This window comes from Aotus nancymaae, unplaced genomic scaffold, assembly GCF_030222135.1.
Source record: "Aotus nancymaae isolate 86718 unplaced genomic scaffold, 86718_ANA_hifiasm-v0.15.2.pri h1tg000033l, whole genome shotgun sequence".
NCBI classification, from domain to species: domain Eukaryota; kingdom Metazoa; phylum Chordata; class Mammalia; order Primates; family Aotidae; genus Aotus; species Aotus nancymaae.
In genome coordinates, this window is record NW_026988447.1 from 33,836,478 (window position 1) to 33,854,971 (window position 18,494).

Below are 18,494 nucleotides of genomic sequence, written 5' to 3' on the forward strand. Positions count from 1 at the left end.
ATTTCCAAATATTTTGGGTTATAACTAAGTATCTTTTTTAGATATCTAATTTAATTTTGTTGGACTAATGGTACATACTATGCATGATTTCAATAATTTGAAATGTATTGAGTTAACAGCTTGTCTGTATTATAGCTGCATGGCCAGCTCTAAATATTAATTTAGTTGATTGTGTTGTTCAAATCTACAATATTACATTTTTGTCTACTTGCCTTATCAATTATTGAGAGGAGAAAGTTAAATTCTTCACTATTGTTACAAATGGATACTTTTCCTTCTTTAGAGCTGCCAATTTTGCTTTCATAAATATTGATGATCTGTCATTTTTTTTTTTTTTTTCGGAGATCTATGTGCCTTTATTAACAGAGCCACTACTTGACGGGGATGAAGCGGGAGGAGTGAGTGGCCCCGATGTCCGGCCGGCCGTGCTTCACGGGCTTGAAAGTGATGGAGAACTCGCTCAGGTAGTGGCCGATCATCTCTGGCTTTAGTGAAAGTCTTGCTGTTGTAGACGCCCACCATGCTGCCCACATTCTCGGGCAGGATGATCATGTCCTGCAGGTGCCTCCTCACCACTTCCGGCTTCTCCATCGGCGGCACCTCCGTCCTGGCCTTGCGCAGGCGCTTCAGCAGTGAGTGCTGTTTCTGCCGAAGGCCCGGGTTCAGCCGCCGCTGCTGGCACGCACTGTACAGCTGCATCAGCTGCTCGGTAGGACATTGTCAGGCAGCTCGTCCAGGTCCACGCCGCGGTAGGTGAACTTGCAGAAGGTCCGCTTCTTCTTCTGCTCTACCTCTGCCATCTTGCCAGATCCTCAGAAAAGACTGATGATCTGTCATTTAGTATATATTTAGAAAAATTCAGTTGACCATTTTATCTTTATAAAGTACCCTTCTTTATCTCTGGTAATACTACTAGCACTGCAGTTTGGTTTGTCTAATACTAAAATGGCCACATTAACTTTTCGAGTTTATATTTTGCATGCTATATCTTTTTCCATTATGTTATCTGAACTTTTCCACGACTTTATATTTTAAAATGCACCTACTGGAAGCATTGCATATGACTTTTAAAGCATTGTATATGACTTTTATTTTTAAGTCTTACAAGTTATATCCTTTTTTAGAAGATGAAATTTACATCATACAATTTAATTACTGTCTTTAAAATCCAACTAACTTTACTACATGTTTCATAATTATTACCTCTGTTCTTTGTTCTTTCTTCCTTTTCTGTCAGTTCTTGTATTAATTGAACGCTTTCAGTTTTTCATTTTATATAATTTGTTGGTTTTTTTTCTATACTCTTACAGTTTACACTAGGAAGAATGAGTTGTTTAGCTGCAGGAATAGTGGTACTAAGAATAGTATACTCTGAATTTTATACGGTTTTAATTATGTTTATAAAAAGCATATAGTTCCTCAACTAACAAGATGTTGGTGTGACATTGACTGCTATTTTAAGTAAAATATATTTAATTAAAATTTTTTAAAAGCAAATGAAAAGAAAAACAGAACTTAAGCTCATCCAATCAGAAGGAGCCAACAATCTTACAATTATGTAACTAGAGACTTTTAAGTAAGGTGAAAAACAAAACAACAAAAAAAGAAACTTTATAACTTTATAATCAAATAATCAAAAAAAGAAACTTTATAATCAAATAATTGTTAAATTTGGCTTCTTTTTCTCAATAAGCACTTGCTCTGGAGGGGGGCAGGATGGTAGTACTAAGCAATATGAGAACATGAGATCTGTGGTTAGGTGTCTTTCATTAATTTTAGAAAGCTCACAGCCATTACTGCTTCAAATATTTCTTGCATTTTATCTTTCTTTTTCTGTTTTTGTATCAGTTATGTCTGTATTGCAGTTTTAAAAATCGTTCTATTATTCTTGGATGTTATGTTCCATTTTGTGTGTGTGTGTGTGTTTTATTTTAGGAACTTTTTACTGACATCATCAAATGCATGATTCTTTCCTTGGTCATTTCCAGTCTATTATGCATCCATCAAAGACATTCTAAATTTTCTTACAATGCTTTTCATTTGTAGAATTTTCTTTCGATTCTTTCCTAAAATTTCCATTTCTTGACTCACATTACCCAACTGTTCTTTCTTATAATAGTAAACTTTTTCTATGACAGCACTTAACATATTAACCATAGTTATTTTTAAGTTGCCTGTCTGATCACTTCAACATCTTTGTCAAATCTGAGTCAGGTTCTCATCTTTGTTTTATCTATTCAGGCTTATTCCTCAGGACCTTAGACATGCTTTGTGGTTTTTGCTAGAAACCAGATATGTTCATCAGATAACAGAAACAAAGTATAATATTTCTCTACTGTGAGAATTCGTTTAAGTAGAAGTTGAGCTTTGTTTCTTGGTCTCTGCAATTTACATGACAGAGGCTTTAAATTTTTCTGCTGTTCTTTTTTCCACTCCATGTGACTTTGGGCTTTCTTAAGTATTTCTTATTAGAGAGAGTTTATATGTTGCAACTCTTTCAGCTGTTACCCTCCATTATTAAACACGAGTTCTGGTGGTGTAATGTTAACCCGTGAGGGAGGAAGACTTTTTATAATCTGAAAATTTATCTCAGTCTTTTAGTCTCTGGCCTGAGAACTTTTAAGGTGTTTTCTTGTGTATCTTATCCCCCTTCTTATCTGATATAGGAATGCTGGTGGGGGCTAGCGTGGGAAGAATGACGTTTTATTAAGGCTCTAGAAAACTTTGATACAGTCTTCTTTGGGATAGTAGGCCTTTGTTAATGTCATGGTGTTAATTCACAGGGATTACTCCTTTTGTCCCCCTTTGGTCATGAGGAGATCTTGCTTGCATCTTCACCATGGTGTGTTGAACTTAAATCTTATAAAAGTGAATGTTCCTCTGGAGGCTACAGCCCCTAGAATTTTCTCATATTCAGTGTAGCCTATACTCAGCCTCCAATTATTTATCAAAACTGCTATTCATAAGGTTCCAGTGGCTTCTGCTCCATGTAAGGAGATACTGACTATGACTTTCTGTTCACTTGTTTCTCCAGATTTCAGAATAGCAGTTTGTCCTGCTACCTCAATAATCTGATGAATATTAGAAACACTATTGATTTTTAGTTTGTTCAGCTATGATTGTTTCATGAGGTATGGAGTGATGTCTTCAAAGTCCTTTATATAATGGAACTGAAACTAAGAACTCTTGCCATTAGTTTTTTTTAGCCACATTATTAATTATATCTCAAATATATATTAAGCATAAATTTCTTTTCTACTTGGCATCCTGTCAAGAGATTTTTGAAGAGCAAGTTACAAACTGGTTGGTTGGTTTGTCTTACAAGATGGTTTAGAAAGTCTTAATCTTTGAAAGAAACTTTCACTTCTCAGTCATTCAGTGGCTTAGGGTTCTTCTTGGCCATCTTGATCTTCCTGGGTTTGGTTTTCTCTGTTGCTAATTCTGCAGATGTTCAAAATGCAAGATTCGTGTAGGCATGACTTCTTTTACCTAGATTTCAAAGGCTGTTGTTGATAGTCTCAGAATCCAGACAGAGACTTCTCACAGGAAAGGAGCCACTGTGGAAAGTCCCCACTAGGGCAATGTCTAGTGATCCATGGAAGCAGGGCCACCCCAAAACAGCAGAAATGTAGAGTTCCCAGTGTGCAAAACCAATCTGAGACAGCTGCAGGCAGAAAACACCGAACTGTGAGAGATGCAGTGTGGCCTGTGCTCAGCAAATCCATAAAGGCAAGACTGCCAAAGGTTTGGGGCCCAATTCTTACCCCACTAGAATGTAGGATATGAGTCAAGAAGATTGTTTTCTAGCCTTAAGCCTTAATGTTGTTTTCCCCATTGGGCTGTGGACTTCTTAGGGACCTGCTTCTTCTTGTCTATTTCTCCCTTTAGGAATAGGAATGTCTATTTTACACCTGTCCCACCATTGAATATTGAAAGCACATATCTTGGTAATTTCCCAGGTTCATAGCTGAAGATAAATATATTTTAGGATTATTTATTACCTGAGTCTCACCTATATCTAGTTTAGATGTGACTCTGGCCTTTGGACTTGTATGTTGATGTTTGACTGAGTGAAGACTTGTGAGACTCTTCGAATGGAATGAATATATTTTGCATTTTGAGAAGGATGTGAATTTTTTGGGAACAAAGGGCAATATACTGTGGTTTGAAGGTATCCCCAAAGATTCCTGTGTTGGAAGCTTAATTTCCAATGCAACAGTATTGCAAGGTAGGGCTTAATAAGACATTATAAGGTTATGAGGTTTCTACCTTCATGAAGGAGTTTGTCTTTATTGAGAGAATGAGTTAATTATCACAGGAGTAGGTGTGTTGTAAAAGGGGTTTCAGTCCGCACTTGCTCTCCTGCTCAACATGCTCTCTTGTCTTTGAAAGCCTTCTGCTATGGACTGATGCAGCATGAAGGCCCTTGCCAGATTTTGGCACTTTGATGTTGGACTTCCCAGCCTGCAGAACTGTGAGAAATATCTTCCTTTATTATTTTTTTTAAGAGATAGAGTCTCACTCTGTCACCCAGACTGGAGTACAGTGCCACAACATAGCTCACAGCAATCTCAAACTCCCAGGCTCAAGCTATCCTCCTACCTCAGACTCCCAAGTAGCTGGGACTATAGACCTGAGTCACCGTGCCTGGCTAATTAAAAAACATTTCTGGGGGGTAGAGATGGGATCTTGCTATGGTGCCAAGACTTGTCTCAAACTCTTGTTCTCAAGTGATCATCCTGCCTTGATACCCGAAGTGTTGGTATTACAGGTACAAGCCACCACACCTGCCCATAAATTTCTTTTCTTTATAAATGACCCAGTCTGTGGTATTTTGTTATGGAAACACAAAACAAAGATCATCATTGACTTGGTTAATTAAGTCTATTCAAACTTCTCTATACACATCATTAATTTTAAAAGACATAGTTTCTGACTCCTGCTTTGAAGGTTGTTATCTTCAGACCCAAGTCTTAATCCAAACAAGTGGTATAGTGTGGGTATAGTCAAGCACTTCTACCTAGTATGAACCTAATTACTGAATTAAACATTACTTTGTCTGATGGCAATTTCTTCTTGTTCAGTAAATATAAGGTGTGATTTCTGTCTTATGTCTAATTGTTCTGAGATCAAGATTCTCCAACCAGAGTTCTTTTACCAGTATCTTAATCTATATTCCTAGAAAAATGTTCTGAAATGAAAATGACCTTTGTGATCTAAGAAGCACATCTTACTTTAAGACTTTACCTCATTAATAAAATGTCCTTTCTTATCAAAAAAGTAGAATTTCAAGTTGAATTTAAATTTAGAAATCATGCAGTGTAACCTACATTTCACATTCAAATTTTTGTTAAAATATCCCTAAAATGTAAACTGCTGGCTTTTAGTCATAGTAAAGGAAAATGTGCTAGCTTCAGAAGCAGATAAAGCAGGGTATTTCCAAGGTAGAAGATGCAAAGAACTGTGAATCTGAGATGTCCAGTTAATTTTGTTGCAGCACAAAATAAAATCCATTCAGAATATACCCACATTTCTTTATCCCCACTGCACAGCCCTACCTCAAGCCACTCTCTGCAATTTCTTACAATGTTGGGATAACCTTTTGACAGAACATTCTCTGCTCTGTCCAAGCTCTTATCCTTTCTCCCTGCAATAGATAGAGCAATCTCATTAAAAAAGCTAATTAGATCTTTTTATCTTGTCTGCTTAAAATTCTTCAATGAGATTCTGTGGCACATGAATAAAATTCAAACTGAGCTTGAAACAAAATTTAAACTCTTAGCTATGTTCTACAATGTCTCTGCATGCTTTTCAGTCTTAACATTCTCCCCAGATTCCTATATACTACCTATATGGGCCATAATTTCTTCAGACAAACCAGCCACTTCCTCAGCAGAGTACCTTTGCATATGTCATTCTCTCACATTGAAATATAATTTTCCTCCAGATTTCTGTTTATTTCTGCTCCACAGAGTCTCTGATTACCCTTATTAAAATAGTTTTCTTCTTCACCCTATTGTTCCTTGCCCAGGACTCTATTCATTTTCTTCATAGCCCATGTCCTAATTTATTATTATAAAAGGATAAGTGGACATATTTTTGAAATTAAATGTTTTGCCCTTTAGACTTTGAGCCCATGAAGCCATGTTGGCAGATAAAATATCTAATTCATTATTATTATTATTACTTAACCACAGTAGTATCAGAGCAAAAGAAAGTGTCTGGCAAGTGATAGACATTTACTAAATATTTGTTGAACCATCTTCGCAATTATTTTGATTAAAAATATATAATTTGTAAGGAATTAATAATTGTGTTCAATAGTGTAAAATCAAGTTCCTATCTATAATTAGCTTCTTGGTGAATAGTTGAAAATCCATAGGTTATAAAAATTTTGCAATTATTAGGTATGTATATACAGAACAATGCTAAGTACAAAAATATTGCTTGACTTACATGTTAATATTTATTTTATCTTTTAAAAAATTATAGTTTAATTTCTTTTTTTGTTCTGATCAATTGACAAACAAGGGGTAAGCTTCTAGATTCTCCATGGCATATAGGAGTTTTAGTTCCTTTTTTTCCTCTCCTTAATACATTCTAGAAGATGATCTCAATGTTTAGTGAAAATTTGACAGCAATGTATTTCGCATCACTGTTCTTCAAAACTCCATAGTCCTTAGGTATAATACGTCTCCTTCTTGTCATAGGAAGAAGAATTCAGTATTTTAATTTTGGCCGTATTAAGTTTGAAATATTATTATATATCCGAAATAAGTTGTCAAGTCACATTGGATAGGTAAATCTATTTCTCAGAGAATTGTTAGTGGTGCAAATAGCTATTAGTTTTACATATTATTATACTGAGAAAATCATGTTACTTGTCATTTCACAATAAGATCATATTATTGTTGTATATGTACATTTTTATAAAACAAATTAAGATTTTATTTTAATAATATAGACAGTGCTTTCTAAAAAATCATTGATTACCATTCTTATTGTGTGTGTGCCTATTGTAAATAATGTATCTTAAAAATGTTTTAAAACTCATGTAAAAATTGTGGATGTTTATTTTGGTCTACTTTTTATACTCTCTCATTATTTAAATAGTATTTGTTTGGAGAATTACCAGGTTTCTTATATACTCACACTATTTGCAAACAGTAAGAATATTGTTCTTTTTAAATGTTTTTATATTACTTTTTTCTTAAATTGCACTATCTATACCTTAGATCTATTTACATATTTTAAATTCTATGTCTAATAACCTCATTATGTAGATCTCTTAAGGTGTGTTTTTATTAGTTTTTCCCTTAGTATTCTATATCATTATTTGATCACCATATATTTTGTTCTTTCTTGAATTATGAAAATTTTATATAAAAAATATGAGATAAATTTGAAACTGGGAATGTTACTATCTTTTGTCAAATACTGCCTCCTTCGCAAAACTCTACCCAGGCTCCTCTGAGTTCTGTAAGGTCCCTTCTGAGGCCTCAAACTTGGTCTATGAAGACTTAAACAAAACACCAATATAATTTCTAACAGGTGAAGGCTAAGTTCTTGGATAATCATAGCTCCCCCTTCAAGTGTGTGCCAGAGAAAATTCAAGGCTGCTGAAAGAGTTATTGTCTGTTCTAACCAACATCTTAAGATAGGACCCTGTCTTTCAGTCCCTGAAAGGGTAGGAGTCTAACTTCCATAAGCTCCAGTTAACAAATGCCAATGGATTTCACATGGACTCACACCCTTCCTTCCCTATTTTTGGAATTTTTCATTCTCTTGCCTCTACTAATCCCTTGCTTGCCTCCCTTCCTATTTCCTCATTCTTTCTATAAAATGCCATGTCACTTAAGTACAAATTGAATTTGAGTTCAGTTCACACTAGATTCTCTTCATTGTTGCATATTACTGATTAAAATAGTATAGTACTGAGTAAAATCTATTCTTACCACTCTAACTGGTGACCATCTTTACCTGTGACACTTTCCAGGAGTGATTTACATTTGATTCTGTTAAGTGGCCAGGCTTATGCAGTTTTCTTACAGCCGTTTCAGGGATTGAGATAATACGAAGCTGGGTTTTGACCCTATTAAGGCCAGTCTCCTTTGCTTACCCTCATTCGTGGATATAGCTTGTCAATTTTTTGTTCACTGTCTGTTCCAGTTTCGTCTTACTAATTCATTTGGAATTGGCAGATTCCTCTAGAGAAAATATGAAACACTGGGTTTGTTTCCGTTTCCTTCTTCTGGCAGACATTGACCCCTTTTCTTCATGGTTGCCTTAGCTCCCCAATCTTTTTAAAGTAGATTTTAAAAAATTATTTAAATGTTATACAGTTTTAATTCACCTTTTTATTAAATGTTCAGCATGGCCAAGCCAGTACGCCGAAGCTCCCACTTACTGCTTCAGTTTCTCCCACTTAAATATAAATAGTCATCACAAGATTACCAATCACCTGAGGAAAATTTAACACACAAAACAAAGCCAAAAAGAAAAAGAAAAATAATTCATTTTGGATAAAACAAAAAACAATATAGATAGCTAAGGAAAATAAAAAAACAATTTAAAAAGGCATTAACAATATCCTTTGAAAAATAAGAGCAGATCTCTGATACGTGGAAAAAAACTCAGTCCATCCAGACAAGTTGAAATAGAGAAGTTTGTTCCAAGGGACAGCAGCCCCAACTGAGGGCAAAGAAGAATATTGCTAATAAAAAGGGGGAAAATCTATAAATTTAATAGTGTAAGTGCCCAATAATTCTTCCCATAAATGTGTTTGTGAATTCTAGCTACTAGGTTTATCCCTTTAGGCAGAAGTATAAAAAAACAAAGATACAATGGGGTTTTGTTGTTGTTACTGAGTCAGTAATTTGCAGGAAAAGGTCAAGGCTTCCTTTATTTTGAAAGCTACAGCTGGGCCAACTGGACAGGCTACTCAGGCTTTTTTGTTTTTTTTTCTTTTCTGGGTGCAAGGTAGGTGTGTGTTTGTCTGTATCTGTGCTCAGTTTCCTCCATTTTTGTGATAAAATGCACAGTTACTTGTCATGATGCCAGTGCAAAGTATAAGCTGCTTTCACAATTCAAATATTGTTAAGATGTTGTTCCAAATACATATAAATCCATTTTATTAAAATTAATAACTTCTCTGGAAAAATTGATTCTGAAGTATTTTGAATGTCCAATAAACAAGAAAGTCACTGGAAACCTGTGTTGATAATTATTATTTTTTTTTTTAAAAGGAAAGAGCATGCAGGGAGAAGATTTTCAGAAAATTTCTGAACAAAGCTTACATTTCAATACTTAGCTCTAGTTTTAATTTACATTAGTAAAGAAAATCAAATAGAAAAATCATTTTGATTATTATCAAGATTATATAACTTCACAACCATAAAATAAAATTTAATGAGCTTTCTGGGCTAAACATAAATTTAGAAGTCACTAAGCCCTATTCTCAAAAAACTGAATTTCAGAGAAAGCAAATGACTGCATAGAATCTCATAACTTCTTATGACAAAACCCAAACAGAATCTAAATTATTATGTAATACTAATCATATAGATTTTTCAAATCATCAGAACATTTTCATAATACATTTTGTTTGAAAAGCCGAAATAAAACTGTTTCTGTATTAGACTTGGTTTCCTATTCCACTTCTTTACTCAAATGTCACTAGGAAAATAATATTTTAGAGTTTTGAAATCTTGACTTTTTACATTTTATGTTTTATGTATTTGTGAAATTTATTTCTTAAGATACATCTTAGTCTGTTCATACTGTTACAGTAGAATACCTCTGGTGGGGAAAGTATAAAGAATAGAAGTTTATTTTTTCACAGTTCTGGTGGTCGGGAAGTGGGTTCAGCTGTCTGGTGAGGGCAGTATCTTCCAGAGAGAAGAAACACTGTATCCTCACATGGTGGAAGTTGGAAGGGGAAGTCAGTTGAATGTTGCATGAAGTCTCTTTAATGAGGGGAGGAGCTTCATGGCTATCATCTCTTAAATACCTTCCCAATTAATGCTATCATATTGGTAACATCTGAATTTTGCACAGGACACATTCAAAGCACAGCAGGATGCAATGTGAAAGGTTTTTGCTTATGGTAAAGCACTCTATAGATTTCATTTTTGTTGTTGTTTTGTAATTCATTTATTCATTCAGTGATGACTTTTGGAAGGCCTCGTGTTCGATAATATGAATATCAAAATAAATTAGGCATGATACAAAACCCCAGTGAGCTTTCAGTGTCTTAGGGTGAAGTGACACATACACTGTAAATACAATACTAAGGTTCTGGAGTCACTGCAGAAGTAAACAGAGGGTACAATTGTATATAAAGGAAAGAGTGGTAAATTATATCCCTGGAATCCAGGAAAAAACTCACAGAGGTTGTATTACTTTACTCTTTAACATTGAGTAAGTAGGCTTTACTCATAGAGATAAGGTAACGTAGCGACTGTGGTAATGGTGAGGGTAAGGGGTTGGTTATAGTGGTGGGAGAATTTCAAACGAAAAGACCATTCTTAGCAAAACAAACTTTCAGAACTGCAAGTGTTTTGACACAGTTAGAGGGTGATGTCTGATGAGAATTTCAGTAAGGGATGATGCTAGAGGCAGAACTTGATGCTTCCTTCATCATTATTTAGGTGATTGAATATTTTTTTTCTCCTATAGGTAAAAGTGAGTAGCTAAAATAAGAAGTGGAATATTTGTATTGTATAAATATATAAAAACCATTAACAGTATATTGAAGGAGTTAAATACTTAATTCTAAAAGACTGGGCCATTATTCTAACATCTAATCCTTAAAATTAATGCCATCGTGTGGGAATGCGAAAGTCTGACAAGATGCACTTGCTTTAGTGGGATGTAGATTAGGAAGTGATGGTCACACACAGGATTTGGGAAGAAAGAATTATGATCAATTTTCTAGGTCACTGACTTTCATGATCATGCAAATTGTGATACTTTCATGATCATCCAAATTGTGTGTTTCCTGAGTAATTGAATACTGAAATATTAGCAGTTTGGGAAAGGAGAAAGTTGTAGTTTCAGTTAAACAAATTTTAGAGAAAGTTAAAACTGTTGATTAGAGAGTTGCATATATCAATGAAACTCAGGAAAAGAATTGTCTGGAAAATAGAAGTCACCCTAGTTGTACATAATATGAGAAGAAAAGAGTAGCAATGTAAAATTCTAGGATATATTGCCACTTTAAAAATATTCTTTAAAATATTGATAAATAATAGGACGTTTTATTAGGACTAAATCCAGGTATCACGAGCAAAGTCTAAATTTTGCCTGGACTTCACAAATGTACTACAAAAAGTGGCTCATTTCCAATTTAAGTTTGCTGAATCTTTAAATAAACTCCAATATTATTCCTCACTTCAATTTTATAAGAATGGTCTATATTATAAAAATCAAGCCCCCCAAAATTATTTTTAAAGCAGCAAGGGTTTGATTTTACAAACTGTACACATTCAGAATAAGTTTTTCTCTGTACATGAAAATGTTGCCTGGAGTCCCTGAAATATTCTCAATAATATTTAAATATTTATCTAAAATTAGAAAAGTATCTTGTCAAAATAAATTACCAACTATCTTACCTAACCCTTCAATAAACAAATACTTTGACACATTGGTATTTTACTCCAATGGATTGCATTATTTATATGATTAAATAAATGAGTCGGGTAATGGAACAGCATTATGCACAAGATTTTTCTAAGGATTTCTTTGGTTAATAATAAAGCAGCTGTCTTCAAATGTTACTTATTTTTGTTACTTTTTCTTAGTGGAACAGGTCATTATCTATGTATCTTAGAATTGCTGCTCTACATCATTGCTGATGTAATGGAACATCAGATATGGTAGAATCATAAAAACTCTCTAACCTGATATGAATTTCAGTATATTTATGATAAAGATAGGTACAGTCTCAATAAGAATCCATGCCTTATAGCTGGATCTACATCCATGATCAAATTGTGTGTTTCAGTGTTTGTTTGGGTGATTTAAATTGCAATAATCATGATATATATAATGTAATATGTCTCTTTCACAAAAGGTGTTTAGACAAGTGTTTTTAAAAGTCTTGTAAATGAAATATCTTTTGTAGACATATGTATCTCATAATGCAAAAAAAAAAAAAAAAAAAAAAAAAAACACTTTGGGAGGCTGAGGCAGGGGGATCGCTTGAGACCAGGAGTTCATGATTAGCCTGGTCAACATGGCAAAACGTCGTCTCTACTAAAAATACAAAAATTTAGCCAGGTGTGGTGGCATGGACTTGTAGCCCCAGCTACTCCGGAGGCTGAAGTGGGAGAACCCCTTGAGCCTTCCAGGTGGATGTTGCAGTGAGCTGAGATCATGCAACTGCACAAGAGCCTGGAACTGTCTAAAATAATAATAATAATAATATAAAAAGGCAAGATATATTTATGTTGTATTTCCTAAATCTCATATAAAATGAATAATATAATGATACTGAAATATTTTACACATTCATATATTTTAAATTACTATATTATCATTATATATAGAAATTTTGCATGTCATATTTCTGAACATTTAAATGTCATCTAAAGACTCAATTTTCATTATGTTTATTCATCTAAAGGCTCAATCGTCATTATGCTTATATGTACAATTAATCGTCATATGGCTCAGTTGTCTAAAGGCTCAATTGTCGTTATGTTTATTAATCTAAAGGCTCAATCGTCATGCTTATATGTACAATTAATTGTCATATGTACACTTTTATACATCACTTTTTCGTATTAAAAGTAATAATTTTCCATTAAAACAGAGACCACTATAAGCCAGGCATAGTTATAATGGATAAGAGTCAGAATCAAGATGTGCAGGTGAAGGGCAGTGAGACCAGGGCCAGGGGAAATGATAATAGTTCTAACATAATAAACAATTTCATTCAGATTTCATTTTATCTTTCTAGTCTACCTACCATCACCTCCACTGTGAATGTCATGTAGAAACATATCTGTCTTTTCAAGGACAGTTATGGAAAATATTTTCTGCTAAAATATTGATCAATACTACTCTAATTTAGTGGAGTAGTAATCTCTATTTTTATAGAAGCTGGGCATAAGTATTTAGTGACTTTCAGCCAAGTTTGGCTGTGAGTAACTGATAACTCAAAATAATAGTGCATTAACCAAAATGGAAGTTTATTGCTTTCTCACGTAAACAATATAAGGAAGGAAATTGAGGCTGTCATTGGGGGTTTTGGTGGTTTGAAGTCCTCAGGCACTTGGGCTACTTCTATAATGTTACTTAGCCTTGTGCAAATCACATTCTCAAAGCAACCCCATAGACAAAGATGGTGGATTCAGCTCTAGCTACCTTCTTTCCATTCTAGGCAGGCAGTGGGAAGGAAGAAGAAACAACAAGAATATATAGGAGATTTTCACCTTTAATGAAGGTTTATGGAAGGAAATACAGGCCATTTTCTGATTAAGCATTATCTCACTGGCCATGCCTAGATATGAAATAGGATGAGAAATGTAAACTATTTTCAAAGTAGCCATGTATTTACTCATTCATCCTAAGAATGAGAAAACAAATATTGGGAAGAAAGCAACAGTATGTATACAATATTCCAAAATACTGAAAACACACAACCCAAACTACACTTATTAAAATTATGAGAGTATTTAGTAAAAAGAAAATGTTTGCTGCTAAATCATCAATTAAGAAAGCAAATTTTGAAATAATAAATCATTACCTTATCATGTAGGCACATAATAAAGACTGGAATAACTTAATAATGTGCACAATATTATTTAAAGTAATTACTTCAAAGTAATTGAACTGTGGAAATAGAAGTTCTCTATAATATAGCCATTAAGAACTCTGGCTTCCAAGGCAGATTTATTATCTTTGGAATCAGTTTCTAACACTCACTAGCTATATATCTTGGGGCATTTTATTTAACTTTTCTGTGCCCTTATCTTATATGTAAAAATGAGATTATAATATTTTGTATCTTATAGGGTAGTTATGAGGAATAAATGAGTTAATGTCTGTAATGTTCTTAAGATCATGCATAGCATTTAATAAGAACTCAACAAGTATTTGTTATATGAATATGAAAATATTTTCAATGTAGTTTTATTTTTACTTACCAACATTTTAAATATATTATAATTAATTTCATATATATATATGAAGCTTTTTCTAAAGTATAGAGGACATTATGGTAAATAAAGCAAGAAGTCATTATCTTTAAGATTGCCTAGATGGAAGGTACAAGTAATTTTCTATGGTTAATATTAAAAGCAGAAATTTATACCCATTTCTTGAACTTGCCTGAGTAACAGAGGACAATATCTATGCTTGCTTAAGTAGGGTTATCGTTTTATTCACTTAACGTTTTACTGTGTAGAATCAATGCATTAGCCCAAAATTTATGAAATGGTATCACAAATGTTGTAAATGGTTGTAGCAATATCAAACACAGGAATTCACATCATGATAAAAATACTAATTTTATGTATGGTATGTTTAGTGTTTAACTGCATTTTTAAGAGGAAGTAAGCTTAAGAAGTAATGTCATAAATTCTGAGAAGTAAAAGGAAGACACTGCTGACACTGGGAATGTCACTGTAAAATCCTGAGACTTCTGGAGGAAAGAAAATGTTACCCAATTATTTGCTTAAAATATAGCACTGGAAATATTTTGAAGAATTCCAGAAGAAACCTGGCTATACAGAGTTAATGATCATTACAATAATTTCACATCGCTTATCCAGTTAAGAAATCTCTATATTAACAGGAAAAATAAATACAACAATAACCCATGAGTCATCTGCATTTTATCACCATCATTTAATATTGTTAATTGAAATAATGATCTCAATTTTGTCTTTGTTCAACATTACAATTTCATGCAAAGGGTTTCTTTTCCCTTCCTGTTCGGATCAGTGAGAGTAAAATTATGCTTTCACAATCAAGATCTCACATAAGCCATTTCAAAAAGGTGAAACAGAGGATATAAAATTAACTGTATAGAACAGTAAACAAACATAAAGGTTTTGCAGTTAACTGTATGGATATAAATGAAAAATAAATCAGACCAAGGAAATATCAGTTCCCCTCAATGATCAGAGAAATTCAACCTAAAGCAATTTTTTTTTGTCCTGAACTACTCAGAGAATTACAGTTCTCTAAGACTATTCCTGATGTGCTTGCAAAATAATTCTTTCAGAGCACAATCATTTGAGAGCTATCCAATGCAAACGGAGCTCTGGAACTATCCCCTGAATTCAGACTGTGAAGTCAACCAATTTAAATTTTTTTCTTTTTTCTTTTTTTTTTTTTTTTTTTTTTTGCTGAGTAGATATTTTCTTCTTGTCTCCTAATTGAGGAAAACGCTGTAATTCATAGTTTTTAAATTGTTTAATAAAAGCTTTTAACAAGTAAGTTGCCTCAAACTGGTAGACCGTGGATTTTGAAGAGTTGACAGTTTGGTTGATGCTGCCTTCTGAGTTACTTGCCGGTGTTATATTTTAAGCAAATAATTGGATAACACTTTCTTTCCTCCAGAAGTCTCAGGATTTTACAGTGACATTCCCAGTGTCAGCAGTGGCTTCATCAACAGTTACGTAAAATGTGAAGATGCCACCAGGAAGTCCTGTTTCACACTTCAGAAAACTAATGTTAGTGGATGTGTGGGTATGCGGTGTGAAAAAATAGGCTGTGTGTTGTCTCAAAACTTGTAATGGAATTTTTTTTAAAAAAGAAGGATTCCTAGAATATCACTCCATAAGCATTGGACAACCTGGAGATTTTGTGAAAAATGAACACTCTTGAGGAAAAAGGATTTTTTGCATCTGTTTCAGGTAGATGTCTTTTACTTCTAATGTGAAGTATATGCAATGGAGAATAAAAGTTATTTTGCAGTCAGTAGATGATCTAATGTCAAATCCAATCTTATTCCTTGCAGGTAGACCTTTTAGAAAGACCATATAAAACTACAAGTACAAAAATAAACATTCTATGAAAGAAATGAAACAAGTGGCCTAAACTGCACTAGAAATTAAATGTAACATTTAAAATTTTCTGTGCATATTGTACAAATGAGTGAAGAATACATGAGTATACCTTAAAACATATATTTTTAAAAAACATTAAGTATGACAATATAAGCTTTGTATCTGCCATGCCCTTACTACAGGCAATCACGACAATGATATTTAATGTAAGACTATAAAATAATTCACAGTATTAATTGTCTTATAAATTCATTTTTTTGGCATATGATATCGTCAGTTAGCAGAAAATCTCTTCCTAAACTGCTGGATAATAGATGACTTAATCCAATTCTATTCATACCACAAAAAATAATATTCTCCATAAAATGTTTCAGTTGTAGTTTATCAGGTTGACTCCTGTCTCTCAAAATATCATCTTACTCAATACTGGCTTCCATTTTCAGAGTAATTTCAAGTATTAATCATAAGTAAAAGATATTACTTAGAACTGTTATCTTTTTGGGAGCAATGTAAGATAGGAGAAGCACAGAAGCTTAATAAAAACATTAACAAAAAGAAATTTATTTTTCATAGTTTGGGAGGCAGGGAGGGGAATATCAAGGTACCAGCATCTGGTAAAGGTCTGTGTGCTACATCGTCCCATGGCTGAAGGCAGAAGAGCGAGAAAGTGTGAGATCAAGGGAGCAAGAGGAGGCCAAATTCACTTTATAGCAAGCTGACTCTTGCAATAACTAGCCCAATGCCACAATAACAACATTAACCCACTCATGTGGGCAGAGCCTGCATGACCTAATCTTATTAGGCTCCAGTCCTCAACATTGTTGGGTTTGGGATTAAATTTCCATCACACTAACTTAGGGGAACACTTTCAAACCATTACAATAGTTGAATTGCTTACTTATAACTTTAGTACTTTGGTTATCCTGAAAATAACATCTGTTTACTGACTTCCATGCTTCTATGCTTATAAATATCTTCTGTATTTAAAAAAAATATTTTATCTATCACATGTCTATATGTAAGTGGAGAGCAAAGTGTGAAGTGATAGACAATGCCAGGAATTTTTCATAATATTGAATTTACCTGTGTAAATATGGTGTGCATTGATAACATCATCCATAATGAGCTTTTGCAGATAAAACATTTGTAAATAAGTACCTTTCAATACCTGTAGAAGAGAAGCACACAGTAATTATGTAGTACTGACTTCAGATAAGTCAAATTAGCCTTCAGGCCTCGGGTTGCTGATACCTCCCACCATTCCTACACTCTGCCTATTTAAAAAATTGTCCTTTTATTTTTAAATTATACTAACTTATGCATGCCATCTATTTTCTTCTGGGGACCTGACTGACATCCCTGAAAACAAAAACAAAAACAAAACATGAAGATAGAAAAAATACTATCTACTATTAAAAAGACAAACAGTAGCTTATTAAACACTTAGTAGATTCCAGAAAATAATCCAATCGCTTATATTCATTAAATCATTAATTTCTCACAACAAACCCTTTCAGTATTATTATCATCTCTTTTATGGTTAAGGAATTGATGAAACTTGCTCAAAGTCACACAGCTATTAAATGGTAAAGCAAGGTTTGAACCCCAAACAATTAGCTCCAGCCAACAGTCTTGATGGCTACTTAAATGGCATTTGTTGATAGGAAGTGGCTAACTGGAGAGAGAGTGCCTCAATTAGATGTGACTTTCTACTTGTCATATCTTTTATCATCTATAACTGTTTAGTGTTGCCATGATTTATTTTTGGAAAGAAACCTGGATATATAGATTTTTTGTGTAACTTCTCCTCATGTTTAAGTTTAGATTTGTTTTTACCAAAACAAACAAAAACCCAGAAAACAAAACAAACAAACCAAAACAACACTACAAAAAAAACAAACCAAAAGCTCTTTTATGGACCAGACCAAACAAAACTTTCTACTTCACCAAAATTTGTTCCATTGGCCAGTATTTATAACCTGTCATACGGACTAAATTGAAAATTCAATTAATAAGGAATAACTCATTAAATATATTTTCATAATTTATCTTGAAATAATTTTCAACAAAACTCTCTTTAGAATAGACTCTTTAGAAATATTCCACAGGTTAAATATATTGTTAGTCTTTTCTTTTTGATATAAGACACAGTCCACTGGCAACACAGTAGGTCTTGTATTTTCTATGCAGTGGTCTTGGAGTAACCTTAAAGGATTATATTCTACATATGGAAAAACTTTCCTTGATATCCTATGTGTTTTGATTTTTCTGTGAATGAGTTTTGGAATAGTAGTAAAATACTGACTTTGAAGTTGAATAGATCAAGTTATGGATACCAGCTCACAACTTATGAACTATTTATTAGCTAAGAAAACCCTGGAACTCAGTTTCCTTGTTCATAAAAACTGGAATGACAATATCTTTTTTGTAATTTTGTTGAGTATTAAATGAGATTATATGTACAGCACCTACCAC

General features: G+C 33.5%; 1 pseudogene; it reads right to left on the bottom strand.

Annotated features, from left to right (window-relative positions):
• Positions 1–371: 371 nt before the first annotated feature.
• On the bottom strand, positions 372–800 carry LOC105710729 (small ribosomal subunit protein uS19-like; annotated as a pseudogene).
• Between the last annotated feature and the right edge of the window lie 17,694 nt (positions 801–18,494).